This window comes from Leptosomus discolor, chromosome 27 (genome assembly GCF_034619465.1).
Source record: "Leptosomus discolor isolate bLepDis1 chromosome 27, bLepDis1.hap2, whole genome shotgun sequence".
NCBI classification, from domain to species: domain Eukaryota; kingdom Metazoa; phylum Chordata; class Aves; order Leptosomiformes; family Leptosomidae; genus Leptosomus; species Leptosomus discolor.
This window is the reverse complement of record NC_141417.1, coordinates 5862691-5876532: the sequence shown is the minus strand read 5'-3', so window position 1 is coordinate 5876532 and position 13842 is coordinate 5862691.

Below are 13842 nucleotides of genomic sequence, written 5' to 3'. Positions count from 1 at the left end.
GACTCTTGAAGGTGGAAGAGCAACAAGTGCCGATTGCCACCTCGACAGTGCACCGCCGGCAGTATCGGACGAATCGAGATGCCGTGATCCCCATCCACAAAATGATCCGCGAGCTGGAGAGTCAAGGGGTGGTCAGCAAGACCCACTCACCCTTCAACAGCCCCATTTGGCCTGTGCGCAAGTCTGACGGAGAATGGAGATTGACTGTGGACTATCGTGGCTTGAATGAAGTGACTCCACCGTTGAGCGCTGCCGTGCCGGACATGCTGGAACTCCAGTACGAGCTGGAGTCCAAGGCAGCAAAGTGGTATGCCACTATTGACATTGCCAATGCTTTTTTCTCCATTCCTCTGGCAGCAGAATGTAGGCCTCAGTTTGCCTTCACCTGGAGGGGCGTACAGTACACCTGGAACCGACTGCCCCAGGGGTGGAAGCACAGTCCCACCATCTGCCATGGACTGATCCAGGCTGCACTGGAAAAGGGTGAAGCTCCGGAACATCTGCAGTACATCGATGACATCATTGTGTGGGGGGGAACACAGCAAAGGAAGTATTTGGGAAAGGAGAGAAGATCATCCAGATTCTCCTGGAAGCTGGTTTTGCCATCAAGAAGAGCAAAGTCAAGGGACCTGCCCGAGAGATCCAGTTCCTGGGGGTAAAGTGGCAAGACGGACGGCGTCAGATCCCCACCGAGGTCATCAATAAGATCGCTGCGATGTCTCCACCAACCAGCAAGAAGGAAACACAGGCTTTCCTAGGCGCCATAGGTTTTTGGAGAATGCACATTCCTGAGTACAGCCAGATTGTGAGCCCTCTGTACCTGGTTACCCGCAAGAAGAACGATTTCCACTGGGGCCCTGAACAGCAACAAGCTTTTGCCCAAATCAAGCGGGAGATCGCTCATGCGCTAGCCCTTGGCCCAGTCAGGACGGGACCAGAGGTGAGGAACGTGCTCTACTCTGCGGCCGGGAACAATGGTTTGTCCTGGAGCCTTTGGCAGAAGGTGCCTGGAGAGACTCGTGGCCGACCACTGGGATTCTGGAGTCGAAGTTAAGGAGGGTCTGAGGCCAACTACACTCCCACAGAGAAGGAAATCCTAGCAGCCTATGAAGGAGTCCAAGCTGCCTCGGAAGTGATTGGCACCGAAGCACAACTCCTCCTGGCACCCCGACTACCGGTGCTGGGGTGGATGTTTAAAGGAAAGGTTCCCTCCACCCACCACGCCACTGACGCCACATGGAGCAAATGGATTGCCCTCATCACACAACGCGCCCGTATTGGAAAGCCAAATCGCCCTGGGATTTTGGAGATCATTACGAACTGGCCGGAAGGTGAAGACTTTGGCCTCACTGACGAAGAGGAGCAGGAACAAGTGACGCGGGCTGAAGAAGCTCCACCGTACAACCAACTACCAGCAGAGGAAACACGATATGCTCTTTTCACTGACGGTTCCTGTCGCATCGTAGGGATGAACCGGAAGTGGAAAGCAGCCGTATGGAGCCCCACACGACAGGTCGCACAAGCTACTGAAGGAGAAGGTGGATCAAGTCAACTTGCTGAACTCAAAGCCGTTCAACTAGCCCTGGACATTGCTGAAAGAGAGAAGTGGCCAAAGCTCTACCTTTATACTGATTCGTGGATGGTAGCCAATGCTCTGTGGGGCTGGCTGGAAAGGTGGAAAAAGGCCAACTGGCAGCGTAGGGGAAAACCAATTTGGGCTGCTGATGAGTGGAAAGATATTGCCACTCGGGTAAAGAAGCTACCTGTGAGGGTCCGTCATGTAGATGCTCATGTCCCCAGGAGTCGGGCTAACGAAGAACATCGTAACAATGAACAGGTAGATCAGGCTGCAAAAATAGAGGTGTCCCAGATAGACTTGGATTGGCAACATAAAGGAGAGTTGTTCTTAGCTCGATGGGCCCATGATGCCTCAGGCCATCAAGGCAGAGAGGCCACTTATAAATGGGCACGGGACCGAGGGGTGGATCTAACCATGAACAGTATCTCCCAGGTTATCCAAGACTGTGAGACCTGTGCTGCGATCAAGCAGGCCAAGCGGGTGAAGCCTCTGTGGTACGGCGGACGATGGTCGAAGTACAGGTATGGGGAAGCCTGGCAAATTGACTACATCACTCTTCCCCAAACCCGTCAAGGCAAGCGCTACGTGCTGACCATGGTGGAAGCAACCACTGGGTGGCTGGAGACCTACCCTGTGCCTCATGCTACCGCCCGGAACACCATCTTGGGCCTGGAAAAGCAAGTTCTTTGGAGACATGGCACCCCTGAGAGAATCGAGTCAGACAACGGGACACATTTCAAGAATAGCCTCATAAGCACTTGGGCCAGAGAACATGGAATCGAATGGATATATCATATCCCTTATCATGCACCAGCTGCCGGGAAAGTTGAACGGTGCAATGGGCTACTTAAGACTACCCTAAAAGCACTTGGAGGAGGGACTTTCAAAAATTGGGAACTGAACTTAGCAAAGGCCACCTGGATGGTCAATACCCGAGGGTCCATCAATCGAGCTGGTCCTGCCCAGTCTGGACCCTTGCACACAGTGGACGGAGATAAAGTCCCTGTGGTACACACGAGAGGTATGTTAGGAAAGACTGTTTGGATTAATCCCACATCAGGCAAAGGCACACCCCTCCGTGGGGTTGTTTTTGCTCAAGGACCTGGTTACACTTGGTGGGTAATGCAGAAAAATGGGGAAACCCGTTGTGTACCACAAGGAGACCTAATTTTAAGTGAGAACTCTGTGTAAGGTTTCATTGTGTATATATGTATCTGTAAGGGGGCATTGGGTTGGGTACGGTGTAGATGGTAATAGAATAAGGGGTGGATTATGTCCTGGGTTACAGTGTAAAATGTGCCAAAAGAAAAAAAAATATATTCTATTACCATCTTCAGGAGCTGTTGAGACCAGGTGGGGCGGTGCTCCCTGCCTCCCCCCCTCTGGACTATCTCCTGTTACTGGGCACAACAATGCCTTATCGCCTGACCCATCGGTAACTCGCTCCTGGGCTATCTCCTGTTCATGGCCCATCAAGGAACTGCCTCACGACTCCCCATCCCATTGTGAGATGCTCCGCCCGGGGAGGGGGGGGGGGAAGGAGCCAAGCAGTCCATGCCAAATAAAAACGGAGATTTTTGAACACCCTAGCAGCCTTTCTTCCACTGGATTCCCAGAGGAGCTTTTCCCCCCACTGGAGTTCCAGAGGACGAGAGCTACCTGCCGACCACTGGACCTTCGGAGGAAGACCAGACTCTTTTACCTGATTGCTGCTTCCACAGAACTACACCCATCGCTTCAGGAGGACTGCAGCCAGCATCTTATCGGACTGCTACTGCCACCCTAACAGGGTGTCAGGTTGTATTCCTGACTCTGTCAGTATAAACCAGTGGGTTGTTTGTTTTTTTCCCTGCCTTGTGTTATATATATATTAGTAAAGAACTGTTATTCCTATTCCCCATATCTTTGCCTGAAGGCCCGTTAGTTTCAAAATTATAATAGTTTGGAGGGAAGGGGGTTGCACTCTCCATTTCAAGGGAGGCTCCTGCCTTCCTCCACAGTCACCTGTCTTTTTCAAACCAAGACAGATTTTGGCGCCCAACGTGGGGCTCGAGGGCATCGAGAGATAAAGGAATAACGGTTTTTGTGCATTGGATATAGATTCCTTGTTAAGTGGCATCATGTGGGCTAGCTTATCCCGGTTCGTGTGGCATGTGGTGGTGGCTGTATTTCTCCCATTTGCAGGCCCTTATCTAAACATGGGTCCTATAACTAAGGCTACCGTGACTGTTATCCAGTTTGTTTTATGGATTAATAAGGTGAGGAATTCATGGCTTATTAACTTCCTCTGGAAGGCGGGCACATGGATTCGGAGCTATCAAACACTAAATGTATGCTTTTGAGGTTACTTTAATAATGGTACCTACTGTGAGGAAATGATACCGGGAGAAACTTTCTCCCAACCCCTAACCCAGCTCTTTGGGTCTACTCCACCAGTTTTCGAAGGATTCAGAGCTTTCCTAAGTGCTAATGATATCATACAGTGGCCGGTGTTGCTGATAATCCTGTTTTATTCAGTATTCAGAGATCAGGGGAGATTGGCTTGGATAACTACCCTGACTAGGAATGCTGCTCCAGAATCTGACCCTGCCTCACAGCTCACATCAGAAATGAACCACTCGGATTGGGTGAAGGAGATACGTGAGATGGGCCAGATGCTGAAGGAGTGCATTCTCTCAGCTGCTGGGAATCCCTCCTCCTGCCTTGAAGAGGGAGAGTCTAATGGTGCAGCAGTAGAACCCACAGACGTTACAACCGTCCAGGTTCCAGCTGAAACGCAAGGGCAGTCAGAGCCAGCAGCAGTCGCCCCTGTGGAAACGAGGAAATCTAAGATGAAATCAGACCACTCAGTTAAGAAAGGAGGGCCCTCAGAACCTGCAGGCGAGCCAGTGGTTGAGATACTCACCGAGTCCCTGACGTATGACAGTCTCCGTAATCTGCACAAAGACATCGTACGGCGGGGGCGTGAGGCTTTTACAACCTGGTTACTTCGGGTCTGGGATCTTATGGGTACGGGTGTGCAACTGGATGGCAGTGAGGCAAGGAATTTGGGACCCTTGACTCAGGACTCAGGTGTCAATCTGGTATTTGTAAGGGAGCCGGGGACCCTTTCCCTCTGGGAGCGGCTTTTAATGAGTGTGAGAGAGAGGTTTGTCCACAGAGAGAGAATGCAGGAGCACCATCATAGAATGCGCTGGAAGACCCTTGAGGAAGGGATCCAGCAGCTGAGAGAAGTGGCAGTATTGGAGGTACTCCTTGGGAGGGATGGACAGCATGGTAACGACCCTGACAAAGTCAAGTGCACAGGGCAAATGTTGTGGAATCTGGCAAATCTAGGGCCATCTGAATACTCCACCTTCATTGCAATGATTAATGCAGATAACGACCGAGAGACAGTGGGTTCTGTCACGAGCAAGCTTAGAAATTTTGAAAGCATGATCAATGGCCCAATGCAGGCTAACGTTTCTGCTGTGATTAAGAGCCTACAAGAGGAGATGAGGGAAATAAAGGAGGAGGTGAGGAGGAGCAGTTCCCATTTGGCACCGGTACAAGTCACAGGCCCCAAAGTCGGAGCCCAACGTCCCCCAGCTAGAGGGAGAGGGTACACCCCACGAGCTGAGCTATGGTACTTCCTGCGCGACCATGGGGAAGACATGGGAAGGTGGGCTGGGAAACCCACTTCTGTCCTGGCAGCACGGGTGCGTCAACTCAAGGAGGGAAACACTAACCGGGGGAGTAACACTAAAGTGAAGGTAGCCTCAACCTCCCAGGACCGAGCTGCCAGATATTACAGAAGGGAGGATGATCTGACAGATCCCCTTGAAGGAACCTCTAGTATGTATGTCCAGGAAGGAAATGGTAACCAGTGCTAGAGGGGCCCTGCCTCTAGCCAGGGAGAGGCACGGGAAAACCGGATATTTTGGACGGTGTGGATCCGATGGCCTGGCACGTCAGAGCCACAAAAATACAAAGCGTTAGTTGATACTGGTGCGCAGTGTACCCTAATGCCATCGGGACATGTGGGGGCAGAACCTGTTTCCATTGCCGGGGTAACGGGGGGAATCGCAGCAATTGACTCTGTTGGAAGCCGAGGTGAGCCTTACTGGGAAGGAGTGGCAGAAACATCCGATTGTGACTGGCCCAGAGGCCCCGTGCATTCTGGGCATAGACTTCCTCCGGAACGGCTATTACAAGGACCCAAAAGGTCTCAGGTGGGCATTTGGGATAGCTGCTGTGGAGGCAGAGAGCATTAGGCAATTGAACACCTTGCCCGGACTATCAGAAAACCCATCTGCAGTAGGACTCTTGAAGGTGGAAGAGCAACAAGTGCCGATTGCCACCTCGACAGTGCACCGCCGGCAGTATCGGACGAATCGAGATGCCGTGATCCCCATCCACAAAATGATCCGCGAGCTGGAGAGTCAAGGGGTGGTCAGCAAGACCCACTCACCCTTCAACAGCCCCATTTGGCCTGTGCGCAAGTCTGACGGAGAATGGAGATTGACTGTGGACTATCGTGGCTTGAATGAAGTGACTCCACCGTTGAGCGCTGCCGTGCCGGACATGCTGGAACTCCAGTACGAGCTGGAGTCCAAGGCAGCAAAGTGGTATGCCACTATTGACATTGCCAATGCTTTTTTCTCCATTCCTCTGGCAGCAGAATGTAGGCCTCAGTTTGCCTTCACCTGGAGGGGCGTACAGTACACCTGGAACCGACTGCCCCAGGGGTGGAAGCACAGTCCCACCATCTGCCATGGACTGATCCAGGCTGCACTGGAAAAGGGTGAAGCTCCGGAACATCTGCAGTACATCGATGACATCATTGTGTGGGGGGGAACACAGCAAAGGAAGTATTTGGGAAAGGAGAGAAGATCATCCAGATTCTCCTGGAAGCTGGTTTTGCCATCAAGAAGAGCAAAGTCAAGGGACCTGCCCGAGAGATCCAGTTCCTGGGGGTAAAGTGGCAAGACGGACGGCGTCAGATCCCCACCGAGGTCATCAATAAGATCACTGCGATGTCTCCACCAACCAGCAAGAAGGAAACACAGGCTTTCCTAGGCGCCATAGGTTTTTGGAGACTGCACATTCCTGAGTACAGCCAGATTGTGAGCCCTCTGTACCTGGTTACCCGCAAGAAGAACGATTTCCACTGGGGCCCTGAACAGCAACAAGCTTTTGCCCAAATCAAGCGGGAGATCGCTCATGCGCTAGCCCTTGGCCCAGTCAGGACGGGACCAGAGGTGAGGAACGTGCTCTACTCTGCGGCCGGGAACAATGGTTTGTCCTGGAGCCTTTGGCAGAAGGTGCCTGGAGAGACTCGTGGCCGACCACTGGGATTCTGGAGTCGAAGTTATAGAGGGTCTGAGGCCAACTACACTCCCACAGAGAAGGAAATCCTAGCAGCCTATGAAGGAGTCCAAGCTGCCTCGGAAGTGATTGGCACCGAAGCACAACTCCTCCTGGCACCCCGACTACCGGTGCTGGGGTGGATGTTTAAAGGAAAGGTTCCCTCCACCCACCACGCCACTGACGCCACATGGAGCAAATGGATTGCCCTCATCACACAACGCGCCCGTATTGGAAAGCCAAATCGCCCTGGGATTTTGGAGATCATTACGAACTGGCCGGAAGGTGAAGACTTTGGCCTCACTGACGAAGAGGAGCAGGAACAAGTGACGCGGGCTGAAGAAGCTCCACCGTACAACCAACTACCAGCAGAGGAAACACGATATGCTCTTTTCACTGACGGTTCCTGTCGCATCGTAGGGATGAACCGGAAGTGGAAAGCAGCCGTATGGAGCCCCACACGACAGGTCGCACAAGCTACTGAAGGAGAAGGTGGATCAAGTCAACTTGCTGAACTCAAAGCCGTTCAACTAGCCCTGGACATTGCTGAAAGAGAGAAGTGGCCAAAGCTCTACCTTTATACTGATTCGTGGATGGTAGCCAATGCTCTGTGGGGCTGGCTGGAAAGGTGGAAAAAGGCCAACTGGCAGCGTAGGGGAAAACCAATTTGGGCTGCTGATGAGTGGAAAGATATTGCCACTCGGGTAAAGAAGCTACCTGTGAGGGTCCGTCATGTAGATGCTCATGTCCCCAGGAGTCGGGCTAACGAAGAACATCGTAACAATGAACAGGTAGATCAGGCTGCAAAAATAGAGGTGTCCCAGATAGACTTGGATTGGCAACATAAAGGAGAGTTGTTCTTAGCTCGATGGGCCCATGATGCCTCAGGCCATCAAGGCAGAGAGGCCACTTATAAATGGGCACGGGACCGAGGGGTGGATCTAACCATGAACAGTATCTCCCAGGTTATCCAAGACTGTGAGACCTGTGCTGCGATCAAGCAGGCCAAGCGGGTGAAGCCTCTGTGGTACGGCGGACGATGGTCGAAGTACAGGTATGGGGAAGCCTGGCAAATTGACTACATCACTCTTCCCCAAACCCGTCAAGGCAAGCGCTACGTGCTGACCATGGTGGAAGCAACCACTGGGTGGCTGGAGACCTACCCTGTGCCTCATGCTACCGCCCGGAACACCATCTTGGGCCTGGAAAAGCAAGTTCTTTGGAGACATGGCACCCCTGAGAGAATCGAGTCAGACAACGGGACACATTTCAAGAATAGCCTCATAAGCACTTGGGCCAGAGAACATGGAATCGAATGGATATATCATATCCCTTATCATGCACCAGCTGCCGGGAAAGTTGAACGGTGCAATGGGCTACTTAAGACTACCCTAAAAGCACTTGGAGGAGGGACTTTCAAAAATTGGGAACTGAACTTAGCAAAGGCCACCTGGATGGTCAATACCCGAGGGTCCATCAATCGAGCTGGTCCTGCCCAGTCTGGACCCTTGCACACAGTGGACGGAGATAAAGTCCCTGTGGTACACACGAGAGGTATGTTAGGAAAGACTGTTTGGATTAATCCCACATCAGGCAAAGGCACACCCCTCCGTGGGGTTGTTTTTGCTCAAGGACCTGGTTACACTTGGTGGGTAATGCAGAAAAATGGGGAAACCCGTTGTGTACCACAAGGAGACCTAATTTTAAGTGAGAACTCTGTGTAAGGTTTCATTGTGTATATATGTATCTGTAAGGGGGCATTGGGTTGGGTACGGTGTAGATGGTAATAGAATAAGGGGTGGATTATGTCCTGGGTTACAGTGTAAAATGTGCCAAAAGAAAAAAAATATATTCTATTACCATCTTCAGGAGCTGTTGAGACCAGGTGGGGCGGTGCTCCCTGCCTCCCCCCCTCTGGACTATCTCCTGTTACTGGGCACAACAATGCCTTATCGCCTGACCCATCGGTAACTCGCTCCTGGGCTATCTCCTGTTCATGGCCCATCAAGGAACTGCCTCACGACTCCCCATCCCATTGTGAGATGCTCCGCCCGGGGAGGGGGGGGGAAGGAGCCAAGCAGTCCATGCCAAATAAAAACGGAGATTTTTGAACACCCTAGCAGCCTTTCTTCCACTGGATTCCCAGAGGAGCTTTTCCCCCCACTGGAGTTCCAGAGGACGAGAGCTACCTGCCGACCACTGGACCTTCGGAGGAAGACCAGACTCTTTTACCTGATTGCTGCTTCCACAGAACTACACCCATCGCTTCAGGAGGACTGCAGCCAGCATCTTATCGGACTGCTACTGCCACCCTAACAGGGTGTCAGGTTGTATTCCTGACTCTGTCAGTATAAACCAGTGGGTTGTTTGTTTTTTTCCCTGCCTTGTGTTATATATATATTAGTAAAGAACTGTTATTCCTATTCCCCATATCTTTGCCTGAAGGCCCGTTAGTTTCAAAATTATAATAGTTTGGAGGGAAGGGGGTTGCACTCTCCATTTCAAGGGAGGCTCCTGCCTTCCTCCACAGTCACCTGTCTTTTTCAAACCAAGACAGATTTTGGCGCCCAACGTGGGGCTCGAGGGCATCGAGAGATAAAGGAATAACGGTTTTTGTGCATTGGATATAGATTCCTTGTTAAGTGGCATCATGTGGGCTAGCTTATCCCGGTTCGTGTGGCATGTGGTGGTGGCTGTATTTCTCCCATTTGCAGGCCCTTATCTAAACATGGGTCCTATAACTAAGGCTACCGTGACTGTTATCCAGTTTGTTTTATGGATTAATAAGGTGAGGAATTCATGGCTTATTAACTTCCTCTGGAAGGCGGGCACATGGATTCGGAGCTATCAAACACTAAATGTATGCTTTTGGGGTTACTTTAATAATGGTACCTACTGTGAGGAAATGATACCGGGAGAAGCTTTCTCCCAACCCCTAACCCAGCTCTTTGGGTCTACTCCACCAGTTTTCGAAGGATTCAGAGCTTTCCTAAGTGCTAATGATATCATACAGTGGCCGGTGTTGCTGATAATCCTGTTTTATTCAGTATTCAGAGATCAGGGGAGATTGGCTTGGATAACTACCCTGACTAGGAATGCTGCTCCAGAATCTGACCCTGCCTCACAGCTCACATCAGAAATGAACCACTCGGATTGGGTGAAGGAGATACGTGAGATGGGCCAGATGCTGAAGGAGTGCATTCTCTCAGCTGCTGGGAATCCCTCCTCCTGCCTTGAAGAGGGAGAGTCTAATGGTGCAGCAGTAGAACCCACAGACGTTACAACCGTCCAGGTTCCAGCTGAAACGCAAGGGCAGTCAGAGCCAGCAGCAGTCGCCCCTGTGGAAACGAGGAAATCTAAGATGAAATCAGACCACTCAGTTAAGAAAGGAGGGCCCTCAGAACCTGCAGGCGAGCCAGTGGTTGAGATACTCACCGAGTCCCTGACGTATGACAGTCTCCGTAATCTGCACAAAGACATCGTACGGCGGGGGCGTGAGGCTTTTACAACCTGGTTACTTCGGGTCTGGGATCTTATGGGTACGGGTGTGCAACTGGATGGCAGTGAGGCAAGGAATTTGGGACCCTTGACTCAGGACTCAGGTGTCAATCTGGTATTTGTAAGGGAGCCGGGGACCCTTTCCCTCTGGGAGCGGCTTTTAATGAGTGTGAGAGAGAGGTTTGTCCACAGAGAGAGAATGCAGGAGCACCATCATAGAATGCGCTGGAAGACCCTTGAGGAAGGGATCCAGCAGCTGAGAGAAGTGGCAGTATTGGAGGTACTCCTTGGGAGGGATGGACAGCATGGTAACGACCCTGACAAAGTCAAGTGCACAGGGCAAATGTTGTGGAATCTGGCAAATCTAGGGCCATCTGAATACTCCACCTTCATTGCAATGATTAATGCAGATAACGACCGAGAGACAGTGGGTTCTGTCACGAGCAAGCTTAGAAATTTTGAAAGCATGATCAATGGCCCAATGCAGGCTAACGTTTCTGCTGTGATTAAGAGCCTACAAGAGGAGATGAGGGAAATAAAGGAGGAGGTGAGGAGGAGCAGTTCCCATTTGGCACCGGTACAAGTCACAGGCCCCAAAGTCGGAGCCCAACGTCCCCCAGCTAGAGGGAGAGGGTACACCCCACGAGCTGAGCTATGGTACTTCCTGCGCGACCATGGGGAAGACATGGGAAGGTGGGCTGGGAAACCCACTTCTGTCCTGGCAGCACGGGTGCGTCAACTCAAGGAGGGAAACACTAACCGGGGGAGTAACACTAAAGTGAAGGTAGCCTCAACCTCCCAGGACCGAGCTGCCAGATATTACAGAAGGGAGGATGATCTGACAGATCCCCTTGAAGGAACCTCTAGTATGTATGTCCAGGAAGGAAATGGTAACCAGTGCTAGAGGGGCCCTGCCTCTAGCCAGGGAGAGGCACGGGAAAACCGGATATTTTGGACGGTGTGGATCCGATGGCCTGGCACGTCAGAGCCACAAAAATACAAAGCGTTAGTTGATACTGGTGCGCAGTGTACCCTAATGCCATCGGGACATGTGGGGGCAGAACCTGTTTCCATTGCCGGGGTAACGGGGGGATCGCAGCAATTGACTCTGTTGGAAGCCGAGGTGAGCCTTACTGGGAAGGAGTGGCAGAAACATCCGATTGTGACTGGCCCAGAGGCCCCGTGCATTCTGGGCATAGACTTCCTCCGGAACGGCTATTACAAGGACCCAAAAGGTCTCAGGTGGGCATTTGGGATAGCTGCTGTGGAGGCAGAGAGCATTAGGCAATTGAACACCTTGCCCGGACTATCAGAAAACCCATCTGCAGTAGGACTCTTGAAGGTGGAAGAGCAACAAGTGCCGATTGCCACCTCGACAGTGCACCGCCGGCAGTATCGGACGAATCGAGATGCCGTGATCCCCATCCACAAAATGATCCGCGAGCTGGAGAGTCAAGGGGTGGTCAGCAAGACCCACTCACCCTTCAACAGCCCCATTTGGCCTGTGCGCAAGTCTGACGGAGAATGGAGATTGACTGTGGACTATCGTGGCTTGAATGAAGTGACTCCACCGTTGAGCGCTGCCGTGCCGGACATGCTGGAACTCCAGTACGAGCTGGAGTCCAAGGCAGCAAAGTGGTATGCCACTATTGACATTGCCAATGCTTTTTTCTCCATTCCTCTGGCAGCAGAATGTAGGCCTCAGTTTGCCTTCACCTGGAGGGGCGTACAGTACACCTGGAACCGACTGCCCCAGGGGTGGAAGCACAGTCCCACCATCTGCCATGGACTGATCCAGGCTGCACTGGAAAAGGGTGAAGCTCCGGAACATCTGCAGTACATCGATGACATCATTGTGTGGGGGGGAACACAGCAAAGGAAGTATTTGGGAAAGGAGAGAAGATCATCCAGATTCTCCTGGAAGCTGGTTTTGCCATCAAGAAGAGCAAAGTCAAGGGACCTGCCCGAGAGATCCAGTTCCTGGGGGTAAAGTGGCAAGACGGACGGCGTCAGATCCCCACCGAGGTCATCAATAAGATCACTGCGATGTCTCCACCAACCAGCAAGAAGGAAACACAGGCTTTCCTAGGCGCCATAGGTTTTTGGAGACTGCACATTCCTGAGTACAGCCAGATTGTGAGCCCTCTGTACCTGGTTACCCGCAAGAAGAACGATTTCCACTGGGGCCCTGAACAGCAACAAGCTTTTGCCCAAATCAAGCGGGAGATCGCTCATGCGCTAGCCCTTGGCCCAGTCAGGACGGGACCAGAGGTGAGGAACGTGCTCTACTCTGCGGCCGGGAACAATGGTTTGTCCTGGAGCCTTTGGCAGAAGGTGCCTGGAGAGACTCGTGGCCGACCACTGGGATTCTGGAGTCGAAGTTATAGAGGGTCTGAGGCCAACTACACTCCCACAGAGAAGGAAATCCTAGCAGCCTATGAAGGAGTCCAAGCTGCCTCGGAAGTGATTGGCACCGAAGCACAACTCCTCCTGGCACCCCGACTACCGGTGCTGGGGTGGATGTTTAAAGGAAAGGTTCCCTCCACCCACCACGCCACTGACGCCACATGGAGCAAATGGATTGCCCTCATCACACAACGCGCCCGTATTGGAAAGCCAAATCGCCCTGGGATTTTGGAGATCATTACGAACTGGCCGGAAGGTGAAGACTTTGGCCTCACTGACGAAGAGGAGCAGGAACAAGTGACGCGGGCTGAAGAAGCTCCACCGTACAACCAACTACCAGCAGAGGAAACACGATATGCTCTTTTCACTGACGGTTCCTGTCGCATCGTAGGGATGAACCGGAAGTGGAAAGCAGCCGTATGGAGCCCCACACGACAGGTCGCACAAGCTACTGAAGGAGAAGGTGGATCAAGTCAACTTGCTGAACTCAAAGCCGTTCAACTAGCCCTGGACATTGCTGAAAGAGAGAAGTGGCCAAAGCTCTACCTTTATACTGATTCGTGGATGGTAGCCAATGCTCTGTGGGGCTGGCTGGAAAGGTGGAAAAAGGCCAACTGGCAGCGTAGGGGAAAACCAATTTGGGCTGCTGATGAGTGGAAAGATATTGCCACTCGGGTAAAGAAGCTACCTGTGAGGGTCCGTCATGTAGATGCTCATGTCCCCAGGAGTCGGGCTAACGAAGAACATCGTAACAATGAACAGGTAGATCAGGCTGCAAAAATAGAGGTGTCCCAGATAGACTTGGATTGGCAACATAAAGGAGAGTTGTTCTTAGCTCGATGGGCCCATGATGCCTCAGGCCATCAAGGCAGAGAGGCCACTTATAAATGGGCACGGGACCGAGGGGTGGATCTAACCATGAACAGTATCTCCCAGGTTATCCAAGACTGTGAGACCTGTGCTGCGATCAAGCAGGCCAAGCGGGTGAAGCCTCTGTGGTACGGCGGACGATG